This window comes from Etheostoma spectabile, unplaced genomic scaffold, assembly GCF_008692095.1.
Source record: "Etheostoma spectabile isolate EspeVRDwgs_2016 unplaced genomic scaffold, UIUC_Espe_1.0 scaffold00569903, whole genome shotgun sequence".
In the NCBI taxonomy this organism is placed as follows: domain Eukaryota; kingdom Metazoa; phylum Chordata; class Actinopteri; order Perciformes; family Percidae; genus Etheostoma; species Etheostoma spectabile.
In genome coordinates this window covers 6036-18879 of record NW_022605413.1, presented here as the reverse complement: position 1 = coordinate 18879, position 12844 = coordinate 6036, and the positions used below count along the sequence as shown (strand labels likewise).

The 12844-nt window shown below is 43.5% G+C and overlaps 2 long non-coding RNA genes and 1 pseudogene across 2 annotated transcripts; 1 reads left to right on the top strand and 2 right to left on the bottom strand.

The window, feature by feature from the left end:
- Positions 1 to 45: 45 nt before the first annotated feature.
- On the bottom strand, positions 46 to 1267 carry LOC116685503 (uncharacterized). Its single transcript, XR_004330968.1, has 3 exons — positions 1141 to 1267; positions 541 to 603; positions 46 to 182 (listed from the first exon to the last, which is right to left on the bottom strand). It is a non-coding gene; the product is annotated as an uncharacterized LOC116685503 (long non-coding RNA).
- A 1325-nt stretch (positions 1268 to 2592) lies between these two features.
- On the bottom strand, positions 2593 to 5710 carry LOC116685502 (uncharacterized). The gene is made up of 3 exons (XR_004330967.1): positions 5700 to 5710; positions 4705 to 4715; positions 2593 to 2729 (listed from the first exon to the last, which is right to left on the bottom strand). It is a non-coding gene; the product is annotated as an uncharacterized LOC116685502 (long non-coding RNA).
- A 204-nt stretch (positions 5711 to 5914) lies between these two features.
- Positions 5915 to 12444, top strand: LOC116685504 (rho-related GTP-binding protein RhoA-C-like; annotated as a pseudogene).
- Positions 12445 to 12844: the final 400 nt, after the last annotated feature.

Sequence of the window (12844 nt, the reverse complement as noted above, 5' to 3'; positions counted from 1 at the left end):
GAGGAGGCTGAGACACACTGGTTGCCATGTTAGGAGGGAGACTCACTCTGAGTTTGTAGTGGGAGCTGCTGCCACCGCCGCCTGGGTCTTGGGGGCATCCTGGGTCTTGGGGGGCATTCCTGGCATAGGACTGCCTCTTGCTGCGGAGGACACTACTGGATTTCCGGGCAGCAGGAGGAGTTCTGGAAGAAAGAAACCACAGCTGCAAACTTCAAAAACAAAAAAGTGTAACACAAAGTGACAGCTTTGACTGGGCCTCTATGCACGGGTGTTTGTGAAAGTGTAAAGAAATGTCGATTCTGGACTTCACCTATTCTTTGGCTTTTTCCCCCCACAACCGACCGAGTCAAGTTAACAATCCATGCCAAATTGGGTGATTGAAAACACCAAAGAGTGCTCCACTGCATGTTTGACTGCGTGCCTGAGCTGCTGTGCTGGTTCAGGTCACAGAGAGTCTGGGCCAATGCTGACAAATCCGAAGTTTGCCAAAATCCAAACACAGCTGTCGCTGCATAATAATGACAAGATCATGACACTTACTTTTTGGATTTCTTTGGCGGCGGTGAGGCTGGACCGTTGGTCATCTCTTTACGCTTTGAAACCCTAAAATGAATAAATAAATAAATGAGAAACATTTACACACTTTATTCTTAAAAACACTTTGTTCTGCACATGTCAGATATACAACTATTTAGCACCTTAATTAGACTCTCACTATAGCCTAAACAGTTTGTGAGGCAAACTGTCTTCCAGCCTTAAAACCAAACAACTGAGCCACAGACATTATCCAACTGTCTCTGCAGCTGAAAAAACATTCCCCATTGCTAGTCAACATGACTGGTATGCATATTAAAGTTGTAATCTCAATTGCAAAGGCAGTAGAAACATGAATATCCATGTTTGCACACAGGACAGACAGAACAGTGACTATGGGACTGACACAGAGGACACACTGCTTGTGGACTTGTCACATGGTGTCATGTGACAGATTACCCACACTACTGTGACAGAATCACCAGGTAAGACCATAGAAATGAGATAGAAAGGCCATTCCCCTACAACTCAACGTAGCAGAATGACAGCCAGAGCGGCAGCCATTTTTTTTAACATGTTCAAGAGCAGCGATCACAAGGACTTTACCTGCGTGGTTGGGCAGGGAGTTGCGCGGTAGCGGTCCGAGTCTTCTGCCGTGCACCAGTCCGAGCAGGAGACCCGCCCCCCCAGGATGTGACTATGTTTGGCGGTGGAGACGTGGACGTCCAGGAGCGGCTGAAAAATGTAAGAGTCCATGTGTTTGCGTCATGATTATTCACTGAATAACAGAGCACTACAGACTAGAGGACCAGAGAGTGTTTAAAGCTTTAAATAGTCCTTGTACCTTTGGACAAAAAGGATCCAATGCAATCTTTCCAATGCCAACACTTAACAAAGTAAAAGGTAACAAAAAAGTGAAAGGTGATTAAGAAGTCAGTCTGAAAGTGTCTCACTTATATGGTTGAAGGGTTCATTTGCAAACATGTTTTGATTTTTTTTTCCAAAACAGGGAATCTAAATCTACCAGGAGTTTCTTTATTCAATCATTATTTTAATTTATGTCTTTGCAAATGAACCCTTCATTTCTACCTGACATAATGATCCATTAGGGACCAATTGGAAGCCATCGTTAACCGCTGCGAATCCACGTTGACTACAGTTGGCAGAAGAAGCAAACCCCGTTCAGAACCACCTTAAGACTACAGTGGGGACTATTGTATACGCTAATCCCCTGAGAAACTCAGGATTTCTGTAAATAAGAGATCTTTATAAGGGTAAGATAAAATGCCAACCAACCAGGGCCCGGGGTGTCTTGCCTTGCGGGGCTACTATGGCTCGGGCAGGTTGGCCGCGTGGCTTCTCCTGAAGGATTGGGTCGACCTCGGACTCCTAAGGTGGCCGCCGGCTCCACTGCTCTGTTCTTCTGCACATTAATAAAAAACAAAGTCAAAGATCAAGAAGATGGACTTTTAAAATCTTATGTTAATTTGTGGTGGAATAATAATAATAATAAAAAAGGTTGGGTGCATTTTCACTTTCAAAAAGGTGTAATGTGTAATTAGAAAATAAGATGTTAAATAACATGTGTTGCCAGCATAGATTTATATCCTGTACCAGAATTCTTCCCCCCCCACCCCCACCCCAATTCAAACTAATATTGTTACTCTAATCCAAGGAGGCCCAATTTGGGTTTTCAAGTTTTGCCATGGCATTTGACATGCTCATATTTGCAAACGTGGCGAAATCTCAACTGTAATGAAAACAAAACCCACATTTTGTGACCTACACCCCAGGCTAGGTGTATGTGGGCCGCAGCAAAGTCATCACTTCTGTATGTTAGCTGGTTTTATCTTTCGAAACAACCACTTTTCTCTGGTGAGTAATAAAACTATTGTACAACAACAACAACACAATCACCATGTAATTTGTCCTGAGCCTGTGCATTCCGCTGCTAGGTTAAGTAAGCAAATGTAACCCAAAATGTTCACACGTCAACATTAACTAAATCCCAGTCAAATTTAAAACATTGTAGGTAAAGATAGACTCACCAAACCAATGTCCTCGCTTTCGGCATTCTCCAGTTGCAACGTAACGAGGTCGACGACGTGGGACGGGGCGTCAAACTCGTAGAGATGAGACTTGTCCCCGGACTCGCTTTCCTCCATAGTCTGAAAATGTGTTATTCGACAGCTCACCTAAACAAGGAACCCACAAACACCCCAAATCTTGAATTAGAAACACATGAAATGTTTGAAAATCACCGTTGAACTACCGAGACTCGGCTCGTATTTTCTTCATATTGCTGGCGAACGTTACCGCTGCCATGTCACGTTAATGTGACGTTAACGTCAAACTATCAGCAAGTATTGCTTCAGCAATGTTGCTATGGCATCAGTAATCTTTCATAATAGTGAAACAAATACCGACGTACTACTAAAATGAAGAGATATTGTCGAAATTCTTACCGAAACGTCGTATGTCCCAGAGCAACACAAATGAAACAAGCCGTTAGCGCTCAAATCGTCTTCCTTTGAACCAGCCAATGGCTAACGTCGTGATCGTCACACGTCATCAGCTCGCAGCTTATTGGCTATTCGTCTCCGTCTTCTGTGTGTTGATTGGCGGAGCTTAACTGTCGGTGGGGGGTCATGATCGGGTGCACACGCAACCCACGACTGCCCCTACAGTATCGGAGTGTGTAGACAGACATGATAGTTTATTTAGACTTAGACTTAGACTTAGACTTAGACTCTCTTTATTGATCTTTGGGATGACTCCCGCAGGAAATTGAAAGTTCCAGCAGCAGTTTTTAGCAAGAACAAAGAAATAAAAAATAGATAAAAAGACAGTATAAAGACAACAAAATCAACAAAATACCAATAAAAATTATAACAACTATAAGAACATTTGTCAAATAAACAAAGAAGAAAAAGACCATAATTATTATTTAAAGTGTCAGTGTTTAGTCCAGTGTTAAAAATGATATAAATAAATTGACCAGGTGTGAATTAAGTCCAGGTGTGCATGTATGTATGATGTGTGTATGTATGCATGTATGTATGTATGTATGTATGTATGTATGTATGTATGTATGTATGTATGTATGTATATATGTATGTATGTATCGTCCTCTCTGCCCTATTTCCTCCTCCCCCCTAGTGAGGAGTTGTATAGTCGGATGGCATGAGGGGACAAAGGAGTCCTTGAGTCTGTTGGTCCGGCACTTGGGAGGAGCAGCCTTCCACTGAACCGGCTCCTCTGGGTGCTGATGACGGTGTGCAGGGTGGGCTGGCATTGTCAGTAATGCAGCAGTTTGTCCAATGTCCTCCTCTCTGCCACCGTCACCAGTGAGTCCAGTCATGCCGACCCAGAGCCGGCCCGCTGATCAGTTTATCCAGCCTGTGGGTGTCCTTCTTTGATATGCTGCCCCCCAGCACACCACAGTGTAGAAGAGGACACTGGTGACCACAGACTGGTAGAACATCCACAGCAGTTTGCTGCAGATGTTAAAGGAGCGCAGCCTCCTCAGGAAGTACAGCCGGCTCTGTGTCTTCCTGTACAGGTGGCTGCTGGTGTGTCCAGTCCAGTTTGCTGTCCAGCCACAGCCCGAGGTATTTGTACGACTGAACTGCCTCCACCTCAACTCCCTCTAGCAGGACCGGTCGTGGTCTGGTCTGGACCTCCCAAAGTCAATGACAGCTCCTTCGTCTTAGAGGTGTTGAGCTGTAGGCAGTTAGTGCGACACCAGAGAGCAAAGTCCCCCACCAGACTCCGATACTCCTCCTCCCTGTCACGCTAATACACCCAACGATGGCTGTGTCATCTGCGTATTCTGTATGTGACACAGCTCCGAGTTGTAGCAGAAGTCCGAGGTGTACAGGGTGAAGAGAAGAGGGGCCAGCACTGTGCCCTGGGGGCTCCAGTGCTGCTGACACAGTGTCAGACATGATGTCCTTTAGCCTTACGTACTGTGGCCTGTCGGTGAGGTAGTCTCTGATCCAGTCCACCAGATAGGGGTCCACTCCCATCCTGATCAATTTGTCCTGGAGTATAGGGGGCGAATGGTATTAAAGGCACTGGAGAAGTCCAGAAGAGGACCCTCACTGTGCCATTCCCCTTATCCAGATGGGAGTGGACCCGGTGTAGCAGGTAGAGGATGGCGTCCCACACCAAACGTCTGGCTGGTACGCAACTGTAGGCGGTCCTGGGCGTGCTGTACCTGAGGTCTGAGGAGGCAGAGGAAGAGCCGCTCCAACGTCTTCATCAGGTGTGAAGTGAGTGCCACCGGTCGGAAGTCATTCAGCTCGCTGGGCCTGTTCTTCTGGGAACTGGAACGATGCAGGATGTCTTCCAAAGGGTGGGGCACTCTCCCTAGCTGCAGGCTAAGGTTGAAGATCCGTTGGAGCGGCTCCCCCAGTTTGCTGCGCAGTCTTCAGCAGTCTCGGACCACACTTTATCCGGGCCTGCTGCTTCCTGGGCGGAGCCTCCTTAGCTGTCCTCTGACTTGGTCTGTGGTGATGTGGGGCGGGGGTTGTATTGAGGAGTAGGGGGGTATTGTGGTGTTGGGGGGGAGGTGTGAGAGGGGGGTATTGCGGTGTTGGGGGGGAGGTGTGAAGAGGGGGGTATTGCGGTGTTGGGGGGGAGGTGTGTAGACTGGGATGTGGTGGTGTCAGGGGGAGGTGTGTGGAGGGAAGGAACATTGCTGCGGTGAGGGTGGGGGTGGGGGGGGCAAGGGCTGAGTATCGATTGGTGAAAAAAACAAAAACAAAACAAAAAGGCTTACTTCATACAAGTCAGCTTCCTTTGTCATGACCACGTGATCACCACGTCAAATTAAAATGTGGAAATTATCATGCTGTTTACATTTGTTCTGCTATTTGGTTTAATGAAAGCACAGCTTCCCTCAGTTCACATTGACTTTCTCTTATTTTAAACATGTTATTACACACTTTGTGGGGAATAGTGATGCTATTGCAAGGTCTACAAGTTCCCTAAATTTGAGTACCTGTAAGTTTTTAAATAACTGAGTGTCGGGTCATGATATTAGTCCTATTAGTAACTCTGATTGCTCTCTTTTGAAGAAATAACATTGGATTTGTGATTGTTTTTACATGTTTTCCCCCAAACCTTTACACCATAACGTTAGATGAAATATTTGGTGTAACTCCCAGAGATCTGTTCTCATATCCTCTTTCTATTTAAACATTATCTGACATAATATATCTAAAAGAATTTCCCAAGTCCAGATAGTGTGTATTCAGTTTTATTATGTTCAGTGTATTAGCTCAATTGTTTGGCTAAGTCACCAGTCACTCATAATTTCCCAGTGTCCCATTGGCTGAAAGTACGCTGTGTGGGCGGGCTTAAGCCTCGTGGCACAAGTCAGGGGGGCGGGACTGTGTAGGTCCGACAGGAAAACTGAAGAAAGGCGAGGAACCTCGAATAAAAAACGGTTAAAATAACGTATCCGGGACTCGGATTACTCGGAATAAAACAAGGGTAAGTGCTTCAAACAATCAATATTGTGTTCTGGAAATCTGACGTGTCCAGCTCGACAAGATTACAAATGTCCGAGCCTAAAAAAAACTAAGCGAAGTTAGCAAAGCTAACTAGTTAGCTTCCCTCAACGTTAGATAGAGTGGAAACCGCTGCTAGCTAGCTAAAAGTTAGCCGCTACTCCACAGATTCAGGGACAAACACAGGCCAAAATGAGACTATTAGTGCGGATTAAGCTGGTATTTAGGATTGTAAGTTATGTGTAACGAGAAGCAGCTGCCCAGAGGTCAGGTTGACAGATGGAAAAGGCTTCACGTTAGAGATAAATAACAGAGAGGAAGTGAAGTTATTATAATGCAGCTGAAAAACTTGCCAACTTCTGTTAGCTACGTCACAGATGAGTGGCTATAAACAGGAGACCCATCCACTAAAACTCTGAATTTGGGTTAAATCCTCTTTAGGCACAATGTTGAAGCTTCAACCACACAGCCTAGTTTCATTAATCAGTTCAATGGATGGATCTGGTTTTGATCAACATATGCTAACGTTATGGATATATAGACATATATATCAGTGATATATAGAGATGTAAATATCGATCAGTGATAGATATAGATATATATCAGTGATATATAGAGATGTAAATATCGATCAGTGATATATATCTGTATATACATAGATATAAAGTCAAATCACTGATCGATAAATATCTCAATCAGTGATATATACATATATAGATGTATATATCGATCAGGGATATATATAGTTATACATCAGTGAGATATATATATCTATATATATCTATATATATATATCTATATATATCTTATATTATATATCGATCAGTGATATTTTGACCAAATGCCTCGATGTCGATACCTTAACGGTATTGTAGCGCTGTGTGTGTTGTGTATTGACACAATGAGATTTTTGATAAATAATCATCAGTAATGTGGATATAATGACTACGTGGGTAAGAAATGCAAATAATAAAACCGCTTTAAGTTCAGAAAATGACATCACTTTACTGTAAAACCAGGGAAAAGACACTTATGCCATATTACGATATCCAAAATCTAAGATATCTAGTCTCAGACCACGATATTGATATAATATTGACATGTTGCCCAGCTCTATTTTAAGGTATTTGTTCAAATTATTGGGGTATTAGATTTTCTCCATATTGGCCAGCTCTAGAACATGCCAATTAGATTTTGGGTGAGACGTGATTTCTATATGGGGGGGGCATTGGTGGCTAGTGCCCCCGAAATATTCAGCCTGAATATTTCGGAAGACCCAGGACTAGGTGGAGACATTATGTCTCCAACCTGGCCTGGGAACGCCTCGGGATCCCCCAGTCGGAGCTGGTTAATGTGGCTCAGGGGGAGGGAAGTTTAGGGTCCCCTACTGGAGCTGCTACCCCCCGAGACCCGATACCGGATAAAGCGGACGACAATGGATAGAACCGCCACTGCCACTGTCCATAATAAGTTTAAAGATTGGGGTTGTCCACAAACCACATAGCTTAACTTTGTTTAATCATAGCTGTCATTTATATCTCTGCCCTGCCTGAACCTGTCTGTAAACATCCCAGATCCTCTGGTAAATGTCTTTTTTTTTTTTTTTCTGTACTTCCAGATGGCTGCAATCAGAAAGAAACTGGTGATAGTCGGCGATGGCGCCTGTGGCAAGACCTGTCTCCTCATAGTGTTCAGCAAAGACCAGTTCCCTGAGGTGTATGTGCCCACTGTGTTTGAGAACTATGTGGCAGATATCGAGGTGGATGGTAAACAGGTAAGCTGTTCATCACATTTACAGTAATCCACTCACATTGCACTGAGTCTGTAGTCTGAGGCTGCATCTACACTCCTACATATTTATTTTGAAGCAACGTTTTGAGCCCAAAAAATTAGATCCGTCCACACGAGAGTTTTAGCTCGAGTAGCAGAACTAATCTCCGTCCATATTAACCGTCTCTGACATCACATATCACATGACCGTTTACACACACTGGGCATGTGCGTGCAGGTGTAAACAGAAGCAGATTGTCTGACGTTACTCTTGCCGGACCCTCCTCCAAAGCACGGGAAAAAAACACCAAAAACATAAAAAAAGCACCCACAAAATTTTTAAAAAAGTGACAAAAATGTTGGAGAAAAACAATAATTATGTTGGAAAAACGTGACCAAAAGTGTTGTTTTTTTTCATGGTTGACGGGAACACAACACAAGGGTCAAATAGCCCCCCCCCCCCCCCCGTCCCCCACATCATCCCATACCCTTGACCATACATAGAGATCGCCATGGTGTTATTTCAGTTAGCCTAATATCTGGTTTGATTTGCATTGAGAGATGATTTTATGGTAAGTCCCCATGCCGATCTCTATGTCTGGTGAAGGGTATGTGAGGGGAGGGGGGTATTTTATAGAGATTTATTCCTAATAAAGATACACGGCTGTATATAGTGACGTCCTTGGTCCCCTGGTAGTAACCTGGTCCTGTTCCAGGTGGAGCTGGCCCTGTGGGACACCGCGGGTCAGGAGGACTACGACCGCCTGAGGCCTCTCTCCTACCCAGACACAGACGTCATCCTCATGTGTTTCTCTGTCGACAGCCCTGACAGTTTGGGTGAGATTTTACTCTTTGTCATTTTTGTTTTTCACAAATCGTAGCTGTGTTCGAAACCGTTCCCTCACTCACTCACTCACTCACTCATTCGCTCACCCACCCACCCCTATATGGTGTTTATTAAATAGTGAACTATATAGGAACCTACCAAACCAGATTACATACACTATCACTAAAAACATCCTTGCGTCAAGAGATGCGCCGGTTATTTGATGCGTAGGTTATTTGATGCACAGGTTATTTGATTTGTAGGTTATTTGATGGGTAGGTAATTTGATGCGTAGGTTATTTGAGCACAGGTTATTTGATTTGTAGGTTATTTGATGTGTAGGTAATTTGATGTGTAGGTTATTTGATGCACAGGTTATTTGATGTGTAGGTTATTTGATGTGCAGTTATTGATGCACAGGTTATTTGATGTGTAGGTTATTTGATGCACAGGTTATTTGATTTGTAGGTTATTTGATGGGTAGGTAATTTGATGTGTAGGTTATTTGATGTTTAGGTTATTGATGTGTAGGTTATTTGATGTGTAGGTTATTGATGTGCAGGTTATTTGATGTTTAGGTAAATTGATGTGTAGGTTATTTAATGTGCAGGTTATTTGATGTGCAGGTTATTTGATGCGCAGGTTATTTAATGTGCAGGTTATTTGATGTGCCCGGTTATCTGTGTGCGAAGGGGGGCGGCGCAGCATCATGTATGCAAAGTGAAACACAAGTACTTATAATTCCTGAAATAAACCGATATTATATAGTTGCATGTTACATTTCCAGTGTTTAGAAACGATAGTCCGCTTTATTCTTCCTTTCAGTTTCCGCGAGTCCTTCTGCTTCTTCTTCTTTGGGGAAAACACGACCACGTTAATAATAATAATAATAATTATAATTATATATACTTTATTAAGCCCGCAAGGGGAAATACAATGTTTTCACTCTGTTGTTATTACACATTACACACAGCCCTGAATTACACACAGGCTCAGTACCTATACAAGCACTAAATGGAGAGATGTCAGAGTGTGTGTGTGTGTGGTGTGGTGTGTGTGTGGGGGGGGGGGGTCGATGCCTTGCTTAAGAGCACCTTTGGTCCGTATGGGACTTGAACCCTGGCAAACCCTCCGGTTCCCAACCCCACTCCCTGCGAACTGAGCTACTGCCACCCTGCGTTGTGTATACTAGAGTAAAATGTAGGGTACATCATGTGTACACTCACGTTAGCAGTGCATTGTGGGTATTTTATTGTGGACTACACAGTGAATGAAACTAACCGCGGAGAATTCAGACACCCGCTGCAAAATGGCGAACACTGGATGGTGCACGGCAGGGCCGGCCTGTGGCTTAGGCAGTATAGGCAAATGCTAAGGGCGCAAACCAGCAGGGGGCGCCCGGCCTGCGCTCTACCTATAACGTCACCTTAATTAAAAAAAAAACAAGCCCGACTTCTTTTACCTGCATCTTAATCTCATAATGTCAAAGCGTCCTAAACTGTCTGGTGCCCAGGGGAGGAAAAAAAGAAAAGAAGAGGAGAAAAACGTGACAAAGACAGAGGTAATGTTACAGTAAAGGTGATGGTGATAATGATATTTTTGCTGTTGCAGAACAATGATCGATAATAGCATTAGCCGATAGCATGACATAGTTGGCTAATCAATAAATAGCGAGCGCTATCTGTTAGTTTTAACATCAGTTAACAGTACAGTGATGCAAGGGGGCGCCACCTAAAATCTTGCCTAGGGCACCAAATTGTTTAGGGCCGGGCTGGTGCACGGCTCTGTGAAAGGAAACGGTTTCGAAACCAGCCATTTTGTTTCTGCGCCTGCTCCACGTCCAACACGTCCATCTTGTGCCCGATGCAGAGAACATTCCAGAGAAGTGGACTCCCGAGGTCAAGCACTTCTGTCCCAACGTGCCATTATTCTCGTCGGGGAACAAGAAAGACCTGAGGAACGACGAGCACACGCGTTCGAGAGCTGGCCAAGATGAAGCAGGTCAGTGGTTCGGGCCTTTTACTCTACGGAGCTCGTTCAGGTGCGGGTGCAGGTTCCAGTCTGGGGAGTTAGGTACACACCCAGGTTCATGCTAATGCGACCAAAGGAGGAGCAATTATGGATTTGTTTCTTACTACATGCGAGAAAGTAAATGTAAATGTAAATGTGCTGTATTTATATAGCGCTTTTCCAGTCTTAACAACTGCTCAAAGCGCTTTTACATCTACAGGAAACATTCACATTCAACACACATACACTGTGGCCGGGGCTGCCGTACAAGGTGCCACCTGCACCTTGTACTTTTGTACTTTAAACTTTCACACACATTCACACTCCGATGCGCAGCACCGGGGGCAACTCGGGGTTCAGTGTCTTGCCCAAGGGACACTTCGACAATGACTGCAGGGGCGGGGATCGAACCACCAACCTTCCGATTGGCAGGCAAACCGCTCTACCACTGAGCCACAGCCGAAAGTAAATGGTCTCAGAGAAAAAAAAAGTTTGAAATTTGAAAATGTAGGAACGTGGCCCCGCCTACATGACATTTCCTGAGATGAGAGCAAGAAACTGCATTGAGAGCAAATACTTTTTTTGTTGAGAGAAAAACATTTCTTTCATTAATTTTGGGGCGACTTATTCAATTTTATAGCATTTAAAAACAACTGGAAGTGTTGTTGAAATAGTGTTGAGTAAAAGTTGACATATTCCAGTCTGTGATTATCATCAACATCCATTCCTTTAATTTTAGTCTCAATAATTCCTAATTTCTGCTTTTCTAACGCCAACATTAGGTCTAATTTCCTATAAATGAGGTTTAGTGACCATAAATTCCAAAAATAACTGTAAAACTAAAGTTAATAAGTTAGTGTTACGTAGTGTTTAAAATTGAGAATGAGAAAATATTGAAAAAAAGGTGTCAAAAGGTTGAAAACAAGGGACAAAAAAGTTAAAAAACATCATTAAAAAAAAGCACCAACAAAAGTGTAGATTTTCAATTGGACGGAAGACAACACAAGATGACTGTTTTTAAAAAAAAAAAATCTAATTCACTAATACAGAATGTATCAATTAGTGAATAGCCCAAGAAATAATTACAAATGCACAGATGTTTGACGTGGACTTTGAATCCCAAAACAGGAGCGGTGAAGCTGGACGAGGCGAGGACATGGCCAACCGCATCAACGCCTTCGGCTACCTGAGTGCTCGGCCAAGACCAAGGACGGCGTGCGGGAGGGTGTTCGAGATGGCCACCAGGGCGGCGCTGCAGGCCAAGAGGCGGGGCAAGAAGGGCGGCTGCCTCCTGCTATAGAGCGACAGCTCACTGGGGTTTGGGAGGGGGGCAAACAACAACCAGGCCAAGGAAACTACCCCTCCTCTAGGCCTGGTCCATCACCAAAGTGGGCTCAACTGTATGGGTACAGGGAGGAGGGAGAAGAGTCAAATGCAGGCTAAAGGGGGTAAAAGGAGTCAAATGCAGGCTAAAGGGGGTAAAAGGAGTCAAATGCAATGAGAAAAGGGGAGTTTAGACCTTTTAACCCTGTGTTGTCCTGGGTCAAATTGACCCGTTTCCAAAGTGTTTATACCAGAAATATGGATTTCTTTCAACCGAATTGCCCAAAACTAACATGGATGATTCCATACAACATTACTTTCATTGAATTTTTTGGGGGTTTTTATGTAGTCTTTTAGCATTTGAATTATTTTGTTTATGGTTTAAAACTTTCAAATGGGACTAAAACTTTGACGTCGACCCGTCTGAGATCACCTCAACATCCTCTGATCGTAACTATTAGTCAAAATAATTCATAATTTTAACTAAAAACAGATAATAATTTGATCTAAAGGAGGTTTGTTGACCATGAATTCCAAGAATAAGAATTAAAAAAAAAAAATTACTAAACCAGCTCAGGTTTAGAGCTGGAAAAAGTGACAATAAATCGGAAAAAAGCGACAAAAAAACATCGGGAAAAGTCCCAAAAAATATTAATTTTCAATTTTGACCGGCGGGAAGGACAAGTTCATGGTAACGGGAAGACAACACGAGGGTTAAGAACAAAGTTATAGCTTTTTAGTTTTTTTAAATCAAAGTACTGTTATGTTTTGTTCAGGATTCATCAGACATGAAGTTATGAAGAGAACGAAACAGCTCTCTCACAGATACTTGTAAAAGTGCAGCAGGGTGTGCGTTTGATTTCCA